Consider the following 14,535-nt stretch of genomic DNA (forward strand, 5'->3'; position numbering starts at 1 on the left):
TTTATTTTTGGCTAAATACTAGTGTGTTTATTGCACCTTTGTGTTTTGCTAATGTTCGGTGAGGTCAGAGGACAGCCATCAACTGCACAATTTAAAACATAATGACTTTAAGTCATTCCTAATTATTTGAAGATCAAAATTAACCACGCACACTGTAATGACTTTACTGTGACTTTATTAGGAGCGAACAACACGTTTCGCTTGTAGCTTCTTCAGGTTCACTCAGCAAAATTACATGAGTACTCATAGGTGTGAAATACATCTTGGTTTCACAACTAATTATCACAGTCTTCATTTTTTCAAAGTGTTAAGATGAGCATTTTACAAAGAACAATAATATTACACAAAATGACAATTTTCAAAAAACAAAGCATGGTTAATGCTATACAGAGTTACAAGAATTACACCATTTTACATGATTTTAACATAATTTAAAAAAAAAAAAAAAACTCCCGTGAACAACTTATTGAATAGGATGAGCTAAATTTCCTTAAAAGAATAGACTATCAGTCCTACAGCTGTCCCTCCACACCACTAAATGGGAAGGGTGAGTGTCAGGGGACCTAGTGGCTCATCTCTCCCTAAGGGTCCAAATTACCTGTAGAGAGAGATATAAGTTAATATTTTCATGTCACAGAAAAGAATTCAAATCCTGTGTTTCATTAAGTCCATAAGACTACAATTGAACCTTATGGACTTAATGAAACACAGGATTTGAGTTCTTTTCTTCTCTGTGTGCAGTGGGTAATTTTGATCTTCACCTGAAGATGTTCCTGCGACCGACCAGCACCTGATTGAAAATACTGGCTGTGCATGAGGAGTTCTGTTCACTCCTGATTATGTTTTTGTCAAAGAAAAGGAAAAAGAGACGCTAATAGCAACAATCAACAATCTGACACTAATGCAAAGCCTGGGTTCATGTTTGATGGATAAAAAGTAAAGCTGTTCCTGAGGCAAAATGGTTCTATACTGCTGGTTTTATTTTATTTCCAACTGACCATAGAAATACCTAAATCCAGGAAGAGGGGGACTATATCTTTTATAACTTCCCAATGATTGTATACCACTGACTGTGACTTTGCTTACATGTGCGTAGCCATATGTGTAAGGATGTTTGAGAATAAAGGTGACTGTCAGTTCACTATTTGTTTTAGATTTAATAAACACACTTGTTTATCTGAGCCACATGAGAAAAATCTATGCAGCAAATGTCTCTACCCGCTGATTATTCTGCAGTCAAATAAGGATTCTTGGAAAAGGTTGTTTCGCTAAGTGGATCTATTCAAGCTTCCACATTGCAGCTATTTTGGAGTGACATTTCCACTCTTTTCTAATCTCTGTGGTTTATCATCATTTGCTTAGAAATGCCTTAAAGAGACATTTCAGTCAGATAAATTTGGAACATAAATGTCTCAAAAATGACATCTGGGCATGTGGTTGAATTTTTATAGTGCTCCATTACCACCACCATACTGAATGGCTTCATCTGCTGTTGCAATATGTTTTGAAAGAAGCCTACGAACACAAACATCACCAGTGTTGTAAGTTAAACGCTGGACAGATGTATCCTTAATTGTTATCTAACAAGTTTACATTGTATAAATGCACAATACTATCCCGTATATCTATTAATATGCAACTAATTTGCCGATATGTTTTGGAGAAAACATTATGGCTGCCTGAATCCCACAATGTTTTTTTTTTCCCAATCCAGAAGGTGCAACATCCTTAAATGGCTCATACAGAGGAGATCAGTATACAAAGCTCAGAACTTTGACACTGGAGACCAGAGTTCATGTATCCTTCATATTGTGTTTTGCACCAAAACACTTGGGTAAGGTTCGAGGAAGAGAATGTGTTTAGTTAAACATCGAAAAAGTCAATGAGTCCTATTTCGTTTCGTTTTCGAAACTTCAGAGGACGTTTAAATCACATGCTTTATGTACATCATGACTTATTTGCTATTTCTGTTTTCATTGCATTTTGTTGCAATTTTCTTTTGTCCATACAGCACAACTTGTTCAAAAATGTAGTCTTTATATTTCCCACAAATCCTTTTCGCTGATGCATATGCATGTATATTAACTTAATTTTAGAAGAAAGGATTAGAATACAAAAACAGTGTTAAATTAGCTCAGGTCTCAATACACATCAGATGTTTAGATGTTGTCAGTGTACCTACATGCAAAATTTTAACTTTCTATACTTTGTAAATAAACATTGATGTCTAGAGATCTAGTGGGGTAAGAGGTGAACTTCTTTATTGCACAGAACCGAGACTGTTGAGATGGCCAAGTTGTACATTTCATGACACTCTCAGTCTTTTACAGCTATCATTTCCCAGATGATGAGGACCTCTAATATGGTTGCTGGATGGCCTGCAACAACTATTTTATCCTTAAAATGATCCTCCTTTTACATCATTTGCATCAGATTGATACTTGCAACAATGCATAAACTAAACTCAATATGTGGGGAAAAAATAGACTAAACTTAGATTCACGCTCCACTACATCCCCAGTGCAGCCTACTCTATTTCTGCATATACAATACATGAAACTTAAGAGTGTTATTTTATGTGTATTTGTCAGTTGTGTGTGTGTGTGTGTGTGTAACCCAGGTGCTGTCAGAGTGAGTCTTGCCCCTGACAGAGACGGGTCACCATGAAGCCTGTAATTCATGTGCAGTGATGTGATCTCTGAGAGACAGGGGGGAGATGAGTAATTAGACCCTGTCCTCATGCTTGATTACAGTCTTGTTTCGACATAAACCATATCTACCCAGGGAGGCTACATTACCATTTCCCTAGCGCCGCCTGGTTATGTTAGCGAAGCACTTGAAGCTGCAGTTCTTTTTTTCCCCTCCCTGCACTCTTTTGACAGCTAAAATACTCTAAAGATATTTCATGTGTGCACCTATTCACTCTTCACATGTTCCTTCTCATCATCTACTTATAAACACAGTGCTCATCTGATTACAGTAGGGGCTGATCGCTGTTTGCAAAGATCCAACAGGGCAGCCTCTGTACTTGTCCGTGGTGGGATGTAGACTGCTGTGATAATGACTGCTATATATTCCCTTGGTAGAAAGTGCAGTCTGCATTTGATTGACAATAACTCCAGATCAGGTGAGCAGAAATGTGATAACATTTTAATATTCCCACTGTCACACCAATCCTTATTCACTATAAAGCACATGCCTTCTCCATTTGTCTTGCAAGAGTCCTCTGTTCTGTCAGATCAGTATACAGAGAAAGAGTCCCCTGGTTGAATGGTGCTGTCTGGTATTCCAGGATTTAACCAAGTTTCGGTGAAACAAAGGACATTACAGTTCCTGATATCTTGTTAGAAACTGATGTGGGCACGGAGGACATCCAGTTTATTATTCAATGCCTGTACATTGGCTAGCAAGATGCTTGACAATGAAAAGATACTGTGCTTACACCACTTTCCCCAATGAAGAACCAGTTGGATTTGAAGGTTTTACTGTGATTTTAAAATCGCTACATCCTGGGAGTATATCATGCTTTTCCTGAAATTCCAGAGATTTATCACCATAAAAGAATTACAAAAGAAGGAAAATGAATTATTAATTTACATTTATTGTCAATTTCTGATGGTATTCTTTCATATTTGTTTGAATATGGTTTTTTTTTTAGATGGACAACAATTCTTACATCTTAAATACACTATCTTTGAGGGGGAAACAAAATGCCAACCACGCAGAATTGTTAAATTCTGTTCTTTTCAGCATATCCTCCATTGAAGGGGTTATACAGGAACCTCTGACCATCTTTACAGGGTTGATCTGAAATTATTACTGCTTGAAGTGATAAAGATGGAAAAACCACTGCATGTAGCCATTCTGGTGTGTTGTTCCAGAGGTTTGAGGAATGGGATCATTGTTTTTGGACACAGGACGATCTTCTACACTTGAGGCTCCACCTGTTGAATGACGCTGTACAACTGACCCTAAAGCTCTGATTTGGGAATGAGGGTCTGCATGTGAGATTAAGCCACTTACATTTGTGGATCTTGGTACTCTGCTTTGTTTATACAATAAAATTTTTTAAAAATTATTATATTAAAGTAGGTGGACCATTTCATGGAAGCGTCAATGAGGTTTGGAGAAGTCTCTGTTCTTTCAGTACATATGATAGTCTCCAGTATACAAATACACAAGTGCACACAGACACACAGTCAGATGGGATTTTTTTTCAGGGAAACAGGACCAGAATTTGTTTAGAATTCCACAATGTAAATATTGACCCCCAGTACCGGTCAGAAGTCAGCTAGCTGCCATGGCTGACGTTGAATTGCATGAAAGCTGACACCAACAACGACCAGCTACTATTCAGAGCCTTTCTAATGTTGCACTGGAGGGTTAGATGAAGTGTGACACAGACAGGAGTCTACCCCTTCTGTAAAACTTTCTTTATGGAAAAGGTCACTTTTATTTACAACACATGAAGAGGAAAGGATGGATGGATGCAGGTAATAATTAAAGATGGCTGTTAGGTGGGAGTGGGAGTGACTTTCTGGATGAATAGTGAATAAACTAATGCAGAGACGGTTTCATTGATCCAGCATCACATGTCCCTTGTTTATGTGCCAAAATACCAAATCAATCATTTTTCATGATGACCAGCAGAGCCACATGAGACATACAATAATTGTGACATGTATCTTAGTGATCAGGGTAGATCAAATAAGCTGTACAAAATCATATATATTTATTTATATCTCTCACAAGAGCTTTGACATGCATTTGGCTGCCTGCTGGGCGATAGAGTTTAAATTTGTGGACTATGAGTATATGATTAGTATTCATTATTATCAATCAAATCAAATACGTTCATTTATTCTAGTATTTCCCACTAAACTCAGCTCTAACTGCCTCCCGGTCGTGGATAAATGAGTCTTTGCTGTCCTGCAAAGTCAATTTGATGTCAAACACTTGAAAACAAGATAGAAAAAAAATCAATATTTGATTATAAAATGTATATTTCTTATCTATGTTGTGACTATCAGAACGGAATCTTGTTATCTTCAAAAGCTCGACCTTGACAAGGTTATATAGGATTTACTGATGGTCGCTGCAAGCTGTACTGTTTGAGAGGTACTATTTTGATGCGGGGAATATATGAGAGGACGAAACCGAAAGCAAACTCTTCTTCAAACTTCTTTAACAACTGAAGAGCCCTACAGAACAGTTTGTTACACAACAGCTACTCAGCAGGCAGGCAGAGAGGGTCTGAGAAAACTCTTTGCATATTCAGTAGAGTACAAAAAGAAACATGAGTAGATATATGGTTGTTTTCAGATGCAGTCAAGGAAGAAAGAAATCTGTTGACAAGTCACTGGACTCTTCAGTGTTGACATTTAAACAGTCTCTCAAGAGAGCCAACTGAGATCTATGAAGAGAAATATTGTATGTAAAGCCGGGATCAGACTACAGGAGTTTTAACATCCTAACCAATTTTGAAATCAGGTTGCACATGAGAAACTTCATAGCTGTTCTTCTCTCTAATTTCAAACATGCACACACTACAAGATTTGAAAATAATGACGCATCACACACTACAGGATATTATTAAGATTATCATGCCAGAGGGAGCAATGCACCATCTCACATGATCGCTCGTGATCTCATGGGGAAGCAGATGTAAACAAAATGGAGACTGACATGGTGCAACTACTTGCTTTAGTAATGCTTTGCTGTGAGAAAAAACAAAAGCAGAAGACTAAACAAGTCTGGATTTGGGGAGATGCGGTCCACACGGGTTGTCTGTTCTTCAATGACAACTGCAGATGAGTTAGTTTTAATAGACCTATCTGTCATTAGTAGTATGCTAGCTAACCTTAGCCTCAAGGGCTAGAATGTTTACTTTTGCTTGGCAACACCGTCTCCCCCTAACACTTCCATCTCCTTGTAGATTTGTCTCTCTCATTGGCTATTGTCTTCCTGCTAGGAATGTAGTGACGTAATCATCTAGATTTTAACTCATAAATATCAATCATGTTTGCAATTATCAGTGTGGCCCCCCATTGAGTATGCGAACAGTGAAGGTTTAAGATTGGATCTATAAACCCCTCACATTACCAGATGATCTGGGCCGAACATTGGTACCGACAAAGGTCCCAGACCAGATGGTATTTGGTCATAAACAAAATTATTAAAAGAATGGCAACTTTCATCATTTTTTTCCCACAAAAGAGCCTAGCGACAAATCTAGCTACTTTTTGGACAGACCTTGAAGATGAATTCAGTTGATTTCAACCTGGTGTATTTCCCATGAACATGGCCATTGTAATTCAATGGGTCATGCTAACTTCGCACTCGCCAGCTTCGTTATAGAAATTCGGGTAAACAAGGACTTGCGCAAAACAACATATCGGGCAAACTGCGCGAGCCTCCTATAGTTTTCCACACAAAAAGTGATTTTTACATGAAACATTTCAAATTCTTGTCTCTGAATCAGACCAAAAATAAGTAGAGAAATTAGCCACCTGGAACAAACAATGTGGCTACATCAGGATCAGTGAAAGTCAGTTATCCTTTAATTCCTCTACCTTGTGCTCTCGAGTGGCTGTGGCTCTTTCCAATACTTTGATATATGACCTGCAAAACTAATGACAATCCCACCAGCCTACTTTGCTTTTCGTGCTAATTAGCAAATGTTAGCATGCTATCATGTCAAACTGGTGAACATTATACGTACTTATTAGCATTATTAGCATACTGATGCTAATATTTAGCTCAAAGCAACACTGTACCTCACACAATACAGCCTCACAGAGCTGCTAGCACTGTGTAGACTCTTAGCCTTGTCTGTTTCTGTCATGACTGTTGCTTCAACTGAGTCTGGGGGAAATACAAATAGGAATGTTGAGAACAGGAATAGGAAGCTGAAAATGGAGGAACGTTTACGACCTTTCATAACAGCACCTGTTTGGGTAACGTCTACTGGAGGACATATCTTGCAGAGACACTCTTGAAAGAGAAAAATTTACAGGGAAACTGACAGATTTTCGGGTTCATACTCAGAGTAACAAACTCGACGTGGATGCAGAATTCAATCAGTCTGGTTTCCACAAAGTCAACCTTCAGGCCACACTTTTGCCTCTTCATGACAAATGATTAAGTTGTATGTGCAGACTCTGGTGTAGGGTAGATTTTTACTGGACTGACTCTCATTGTTTTTCAGTAGAAGCCCTCCCATCCCTCCTCCCACCACAACAATGTAACTCCTGTGATATCAGGTCTGAGCTGCCGTATCAGTATTCCTCACCTCCAAAAATTAAGAATGCAATTACAGTGGCACAAAAGAGGAGGCGATGGCTCGTTCTCCTCTGCGCAGCTTTATGATAATTAAGTGACAGGAGGTCAAAGGCAGTATGTGTAAAAGTAATCATTGAGTCACACTTTATGAATTTTAAATGACCAGATAAAAGGTGAGGTTTGGGGAGTGTTAATGCTGAGGGGAGAAGAAAAAAAATCCTCCTCCTCTCATATGGCATAGAGGAAATCTAGCAGAGGGATTTCAAACATTTTGCCATTTTCAGGGGGACGTCTGTTTGCCAAAGATACCGAGAAGTTCACGACCAGGTCGGAGCATCGGTATGAGGCTGGTATTCATGTTGAAAGAGCCTTGTGATGCCATTTCCATCCATGACGAGTACTGGCGGGGAAAAAAAAAAAAAAAAAAGCGATGAGCCACCTGCTTTCCTGATTTGCAACACAAGCCAACTCAGTCTGCCCACAATTTAGACTGCTGTCTTTGTTCGTAAATTATGTCTCAAATTGGTACCCGAGAAAAAAATAGTTGCAATTGCTGTTGGTGTAATATGTCTGGATTGATTAAGTCAATTCAAATTACTTGCTTAAACCCAAAATGGTAAAATAATGTGAAAATATTTGAGCCTGTAATGCAGTTCATTAGTTATTAATTTCATCTCACTTAATCACAGTGTATTACACTATCCTGGAGGGAACACGTCTACAGTGGAGAGGTATCATTATGTTAGGAAAGTAATTGAGCCTTAAATATACATATTTAGATATATTTGTACTTTAAGTATTTTGAAATATATGGATATACATATAGGAATACAAAACTTGAATGTATTTAATAATGTTGAGCCACATTCAGCACTTAATGCAGATAAAAAAGCTAAAATTTGCCTTTTATCTGGCCTACCCAGTACACTCTTTTGTGCAACTGTTTTTCAGAAGTGGCATGAAAATCCATTCACTTCCATGACAGCTAAAAGGTTTGGAGACTTCAAAGAGGTATTAAAAATCACAAAAATCATTGTCAGGCGTATGCAAAACAATAATTTCAGCGCTGTATGAACACATGTATTACTTGACCACAAACACATACACATTTAAGTGCCAATTAATAATAAAAAAAAAACTGTCCAACATGTTACGGGTTCAGACGTCCCTGAAAGCCAGGATGGATGTCGGCCTGTTGTTTTGAGTCAGCTGTATGAAAACCCTGCAGGGACTGAAGATCCTGTTTGTTTCACTGCAGTACATAGTCATTTCCTAAAAAAGGTGGGCAAGGTAGTTTTTTAACAATCTTTACTCAAACAGAAGGAAATAGTGTATTTGTTGAGAACTATTTTCAGTCACACATTTGCTGCTCTAGTGAGTATTTATGACAGCAGGATGGTGTTTGTGGGATTGAGTCAGTGTCCATGTAATCATAATGAAGGAACGGTGATGTGTTTTAATAGTTTTTAGATGACACTGGAGCTCTATAGCACAGAGGAATAACATATACGACGCTTTAGGTGTAGAAAAATACACTATCACAAAATATACCGTGACAAAACTTATCATTTAACCTTAGTTTATTTGCCACGATAACAATCTTCCCTAACATTAATCATAGTTTGTAGAAAGAAATCATTTTGAAACTGTTGGCATTAAACATTAAAGATTTTCTCATTTAATGTAATCAACATGTCAACACTCTGTGTGGCGACAGGCTTATGTGTTTGCATATTGACTGTGGAAACAAGAAATCCAATCTCATCTGCTCATTGGAGACTGATACTAACATCTGGTTACACAGAGCAAGGCCCAAACAACATCACAGTACATTGTAGGCCTATGTTTTATATATTCTTATATAATTTATACATTCATATTCTTGTTATATAATGTCTGACAATTATGATATCTCTGGAATTGTTTTTCTATTCCCTCATACTGCACATACACACAATTATATAATAACATTGTTGGAGTTGGTGATCACAAATGAGCTTTTTTATAATTAAAACATAATTAGATGAGAAAATAAAGATATTGTTAAAACTGGAGTAAAACAGTTCCTGTAAAGCACCGTTTTCTTAAAAAATGCATCGCTAGCAACAACTTCTGGCTATCTGCCTACAACTACTTATAACCTTTGCATGTTTAATGTCTACCTTGGGTTGCTTTGCATTGCCACCAGCAATTTTAGTATGCAAGCAGGAAAAAAAGAGAGAAGTCCGACTAATTTGTTACTCTGCTTAGATTTACATTCCCCAGCCCTGGGAACAGTCGCTCGCCTGCTCCGGCCCATTTGTTCAGCACTTAATAAATTGCATAGCAGGTTCAGAGAGGTGATATGATTGATCACTAGATATGGTGCTCCCTAGCAGCAATATTTGTCTGAGGACGCAGGGAGAATTAGCAATAACTATGTATTTGGGAATTTGACTTTCACAGATGGCATAACTAGGGCGATGAAAGTGCTTTTATTAAATGCAATGAGGCTGTGTTTGTTGTGTTTTAGTGAAATAGTTTTAGACCAAGGAGAAGCAGAGCACAGAGGAAGTAACGCTCACTCATCAAATACACTCAACTGAATGAGCTTTGTTGTCAATAACATTATCATACTCATATTGTCCTGTGTTTCTTTATGAAATAGATTCCAATTTAGGCCTTGCTCACTGACTGTTTAATGTCCAGCTCAGTTTAGTAGTAATTCCATAATAAATGAATTTCACCTTAGTCATTCAAATGAAGGGCTCAGTAATCAGGGTAATTGCAGATAATAACCCCGGCCTACACTGTAGGGCCTCCAGTTTTCAGCCAGCCTCTCCCTACATACCCTGTTCCCACTGCTGCTGCCATTAACAGCGACAGGCTCTGAGGCATATCCCACTGTTCAGCATGATTAAGACAACCTCTGACTCTTAACACGGCTCCCTGTTGTCTGTGCCAGGAATTTTAACAGCAGCAGTTTACAAGTTACTGAGTAATGTTTTTGTTGTTTTTTCCCCCCAAAAGTAGTAATAGATATTTTAAAGATCATAAAGTGTTTGGCAATATTTCATCATGTCTTTTAGTAAGACTTTTTAAAAAAATTATATCAATATCAAGTGATCTGTTACAGAGATATAAACATTTTTTTACATTTTTAACTTCTAAACACCGATTAACCATAATCAAAAGTAAATACATTCGAAATAATAAATAATAAATGAAATGAAATAAAATAGAAATTTACCATAAATAAGAAAAATGTGCATATATTGAGAGTGGGCTGTAAGACTAATTGTACATGATGGGCATGATACGAGAGAAACTCATAGTCATTACCTATTCCTAATGTGGTCCCTTTTAGTGAGACATTTGAATTGATAAAAAAAATAGTCACGTCAGAGGTTGTCGTTTGTCATTTTGATTGGCTGCCGAGCTTCAAGAAGGCTGGTCTTATCTAAAGTGATCTAAAGTGAGTGAGGTCAGGGCTTTCCTGCAAAAGAGAGGCTGCCTCTAAGTGAAACCTCCCTGATTAAATAAAGGTTAAAAATCAACAACAACAAACAAACCAATAACTCCCGATCGATTAATCAATTAGTCAATTAATAATAAATTAATCATAGTAAAAATTTTTGTGATAATCAAGTAATTGTTCCAGTCATTTTTCAAGCAAAAGTGCCAACAAATGTTTAGTTCCAGCTGATCATATGTGACAATTGGCAGGTTTTCTTTGTCTTATATGACAATGAATTAATATCTTCAGGTTTTGGACTGTTAGTCAGACAAAACATGAAGAATTGAAGATATTCTCAATTAATCAATGAATTGATTAATCGATTAAAATAATTGGCAGATTAATCAATAACGAAAATAACGGTTAGTTGCAGCCCTAGTCTTATCTAATACGAGTGTGTCAGAAGCCAGACGCCAGGTGCAGGAGTAGAGGAAGAAGACAGGAGAGTGCTGCTGAGACTGCGATAGACAACAGATGATAACCCCATCATCCCTGAAGTATTTGGGTTTCGCTTTTATTAACCTAAACGACCTCAAACTAACGTTGAGCTCACTGCACAGTTGGCAACACAAGATGATCGCCAACCCAGAAAAAATGTCCGACTATTTCTTTAAGCACCTGTGTTAGAACCTGCCAGCGCTGGCACACAGCCCTCTCTCGGTTCTCACACCGGTTGAGAATATCGCCTCCACAATCAGCTGTCTGCTCTCGCCATTTAAGACATCAACCCAGCGGATGATATTTGTCCTGCGTCTTAATGTTCAGATCCCTGCCTCTTAATTGATGTTATTCTGCAGACAGGAATATTGATGGCACAGCTCAGCCAGATTGGCAGCTGCATGAATCGTTATTAGCCAGGCGGTTGGACACCCCAGTGGGCCGGGAGAATGTTCAATAGGCTGCCTCTGATACAGCGTTATGCTGCTGAGCCCCGGGGGAGGTGATCACGCCTCAGACAAGAGATAATTAACCATCTGAGGCTGGCAGCCCACAGGCCAGCAGCCAGGTGAAGAGGTGAGAGGGATAAAACCACAGGACAACACAGAGAGGAAAGCAACCCTCTGGTGTACTAACACCATACGAGGCAGTTGGTGGACGTCAGACCAGAAGAGAGACCCTCTGTATGGGCATCAGACAGGATAATATGGGATGAAACTTTAATGAGGCCTGTGGGGAAACTGGGCCATTGCAACAGCAAGTAGTGATAGTAGACTAAACATATACGGTCACGATTTCAACAGAAAATAGTAAAAACATACAGCAAAGGAACGTAGGATTTATTAAATCACAGTTAGATACTGTTAGTATCACGAAACAGCTCAATGAATGAAGGTTATGACGTTAAAAGTGTGAGAAAAACAGGTACATGATACATCTGGAACAATATAGCTGCAATATAAGAGATACAGCTAAATTAGTGAGTTTATTGATGGACAGAAAATTCAAATTTAATAAGCGATGAATAATTTGATGTTATTTATCATTTACAGATGCACAGCTTCTTCTCCATCTCATATTATTATCAGCTATTTTTAATCAGCAATGTCATCAGTTTTTTAAAATGTTAATTAAAGTATGAACTGGAAAACATCAGCTTGGGCTCCGAAAATCTGCCATGAGCATTTGTTCTTATTTTTATACTAAACAATTATGGATTAATCAAAGTAAAATATCTAGACAATAATCAAAACAGAAAATAATAATTAAGTGCAACTCTAATAAGAGGAATTGATCTAATAATCAGTGATGGATACATTTACTCAAGTACTGTACTTAAGTACAAATTTAAGGTACATGTACCTACATGAGTATTTCCATTTTATGCTACTTCAGGCTACTACTTCAAAGGGACATTTTTCACTGCAATACATGTATATTACAGCAATGGTTACTAGTTACTGTACAGATTAAAACATATGGTGAATTTATCAAATATGATGCATTGTTTTAGATTACACTACCAACAGTAAAATGCTTTTTACACATGAATCTACCAGTTATAATCCAATATATAATAGTATCATAACATTTAGCAATTTTACATTACAAGTAACATTTTCAATGCAGGCCCTTTACTTGTAATGGAGTATTGTCAGTGTGGTATCGCTACATTTACTCAAGTAAAGAATCTGAATACTTCTTCTACCACCGCAAATATTATAGATGAAAATGAGAAATGAAGAAAAATAATGTGTACTCGAAGCAGATATGTATGTTAAAAAATATGCACATATTGATAGTCGCAGATCTATCATACAGAAATTCAGGAAGTCTCTAGGTCTGTTGATTATAAAAATCCTAATCTGGCTAATTGAAGCTTGTGTAACACTAGGGTACACAAAAATTATTTCATTTTAATTTGTATATTTGATGTGGAACAGTGAGAAACTGAAAAAAAGAAAAATGCAAAACAAAAGCTTGCAAAACCTCCTAATACCACAGAGTGAACTGCCTCAAACTGTTTATTCTTTAAATTAATGTGTGCAACATAACTCATATAACAGCACTCTTTTCCAATATTCCATCTACTAGCACAAAGTAAAGGCTAACAACTTCCCAGGATCCAGATGACAGGTAATTATTAACCTGCTGTACTACGTGCTGATGAACCAGAAATGAAAAATCTAATCTTTTCCTCATCTGTACCTGTTCACTTTCAACATTCTGGTCAAGTAGCTGACTGCAGCATCTGCGTAAAGATGAAAGACCTAAAAGCACATTGCTTAGCTCAGGTCACATACTGTACTGCCGTCGATTAACATAAACACTCGGTGTGTATAGCTCGAGGACTCAATTTGTCCCATTTTTACCGGAGATTGTCAAAACCTTGCTAATCCCGACTTTACATAACGGCTCCTTTTAATCGCATTTGTCAGGGGAGAGAGACGATGATCATCAGACCAACTCCCCACAAGAGCTGTCACATTTTTTCACAACTTCTGCCAATTTCAGCCCTTTCAAAACAAGTCTAGGAACAGCTTTTGCGGAGTGTAATCCATATAGCTGCTGATCACATGTGCTCACACACACACAGAAACACACACAGCTGAGGGTAATAAACCCCACACACCTTCTCCCTCTGCCTCCAGGCTGGCAGTGGAAGGTAAATTGAACAGCGGCTCGGCTGAAGCAGCGTGATGGAGCGGACTGTTGTTGTGGACATAGGATTAAACACCATGTTCATTTTGTGCTCAACACAGATATTGACTTTCTGTTGTCCTACAGTCAGTTCATCCCCTCTCACACTGCTGACATGGCGTCTCACAGCTTTAAGCATCACAGTGACACTAATGTGGCTGCAAGGCACCGCAGCTTCTCTGCAACCTTTCAAAGTGCGTCCAGTCTAATTACTTAATTCACCAGTCGCTCCCATTCATATTCATTAGACACTTTATTGTGGTTAAAAGGCTCCTTGATGACAACAAGAATGCCATCTTCCTCTGCTTTGTGTCTTCTATTGCCGACATTTAATCAGTAAATGGAAATGTCTTTCATTCTAATACTCGTCCATCTTAGGTGAAAAAACATGAGCTTGTAGGGCAATGGGTCCTAGAGGGCAATACATGTTTCTATTTTTGAGGGATGATAATGGTTTATAATATGTGTCTGATATATACAACCGTAGTGCTAAAAGAGTAAATGAATGGACTACACTTTCAATAATCATTTGATTGTAATTTCTCAGGCAAAAATGTCAAATCCTCGCTGGTTCCAGCTTCTCCAATGTGAGGATTTCCTGATTTCTCTATTTTTTATCG

At 37.9% G+C, this 14,535-nt stretch overlaps 1 protein-coding gene across 2 annotated transcripts in view; it reads right to left on the reverse strand.

Moving 5' to 3' along the window:
• Positions 1-14,535, reverse strand: part of adarb2 (adenosine deaminase RNA specific B2 (inactive)) — a 376,810-nt gene that overhangs the window by 212,068 nt on the left and 150,207 nt on the right. The gene's annotated exons all lie outside the window — the stretch shown is intronic.

Source organism: Thunnus thynnus, chromosome 21 (genome assembly GCF_963924715.1).
Source record: "Thunnus thynnus chromosome 21, fThuThy2.1, whole genome shotgun sequence".
In the NCBI taxonomy this organism is placed as follows: Eukaryota; Metazoa; Chordata; class Actinopteri; order Scombriformes; family Scombridae; genus Thunnus; species Thunnus thynnus.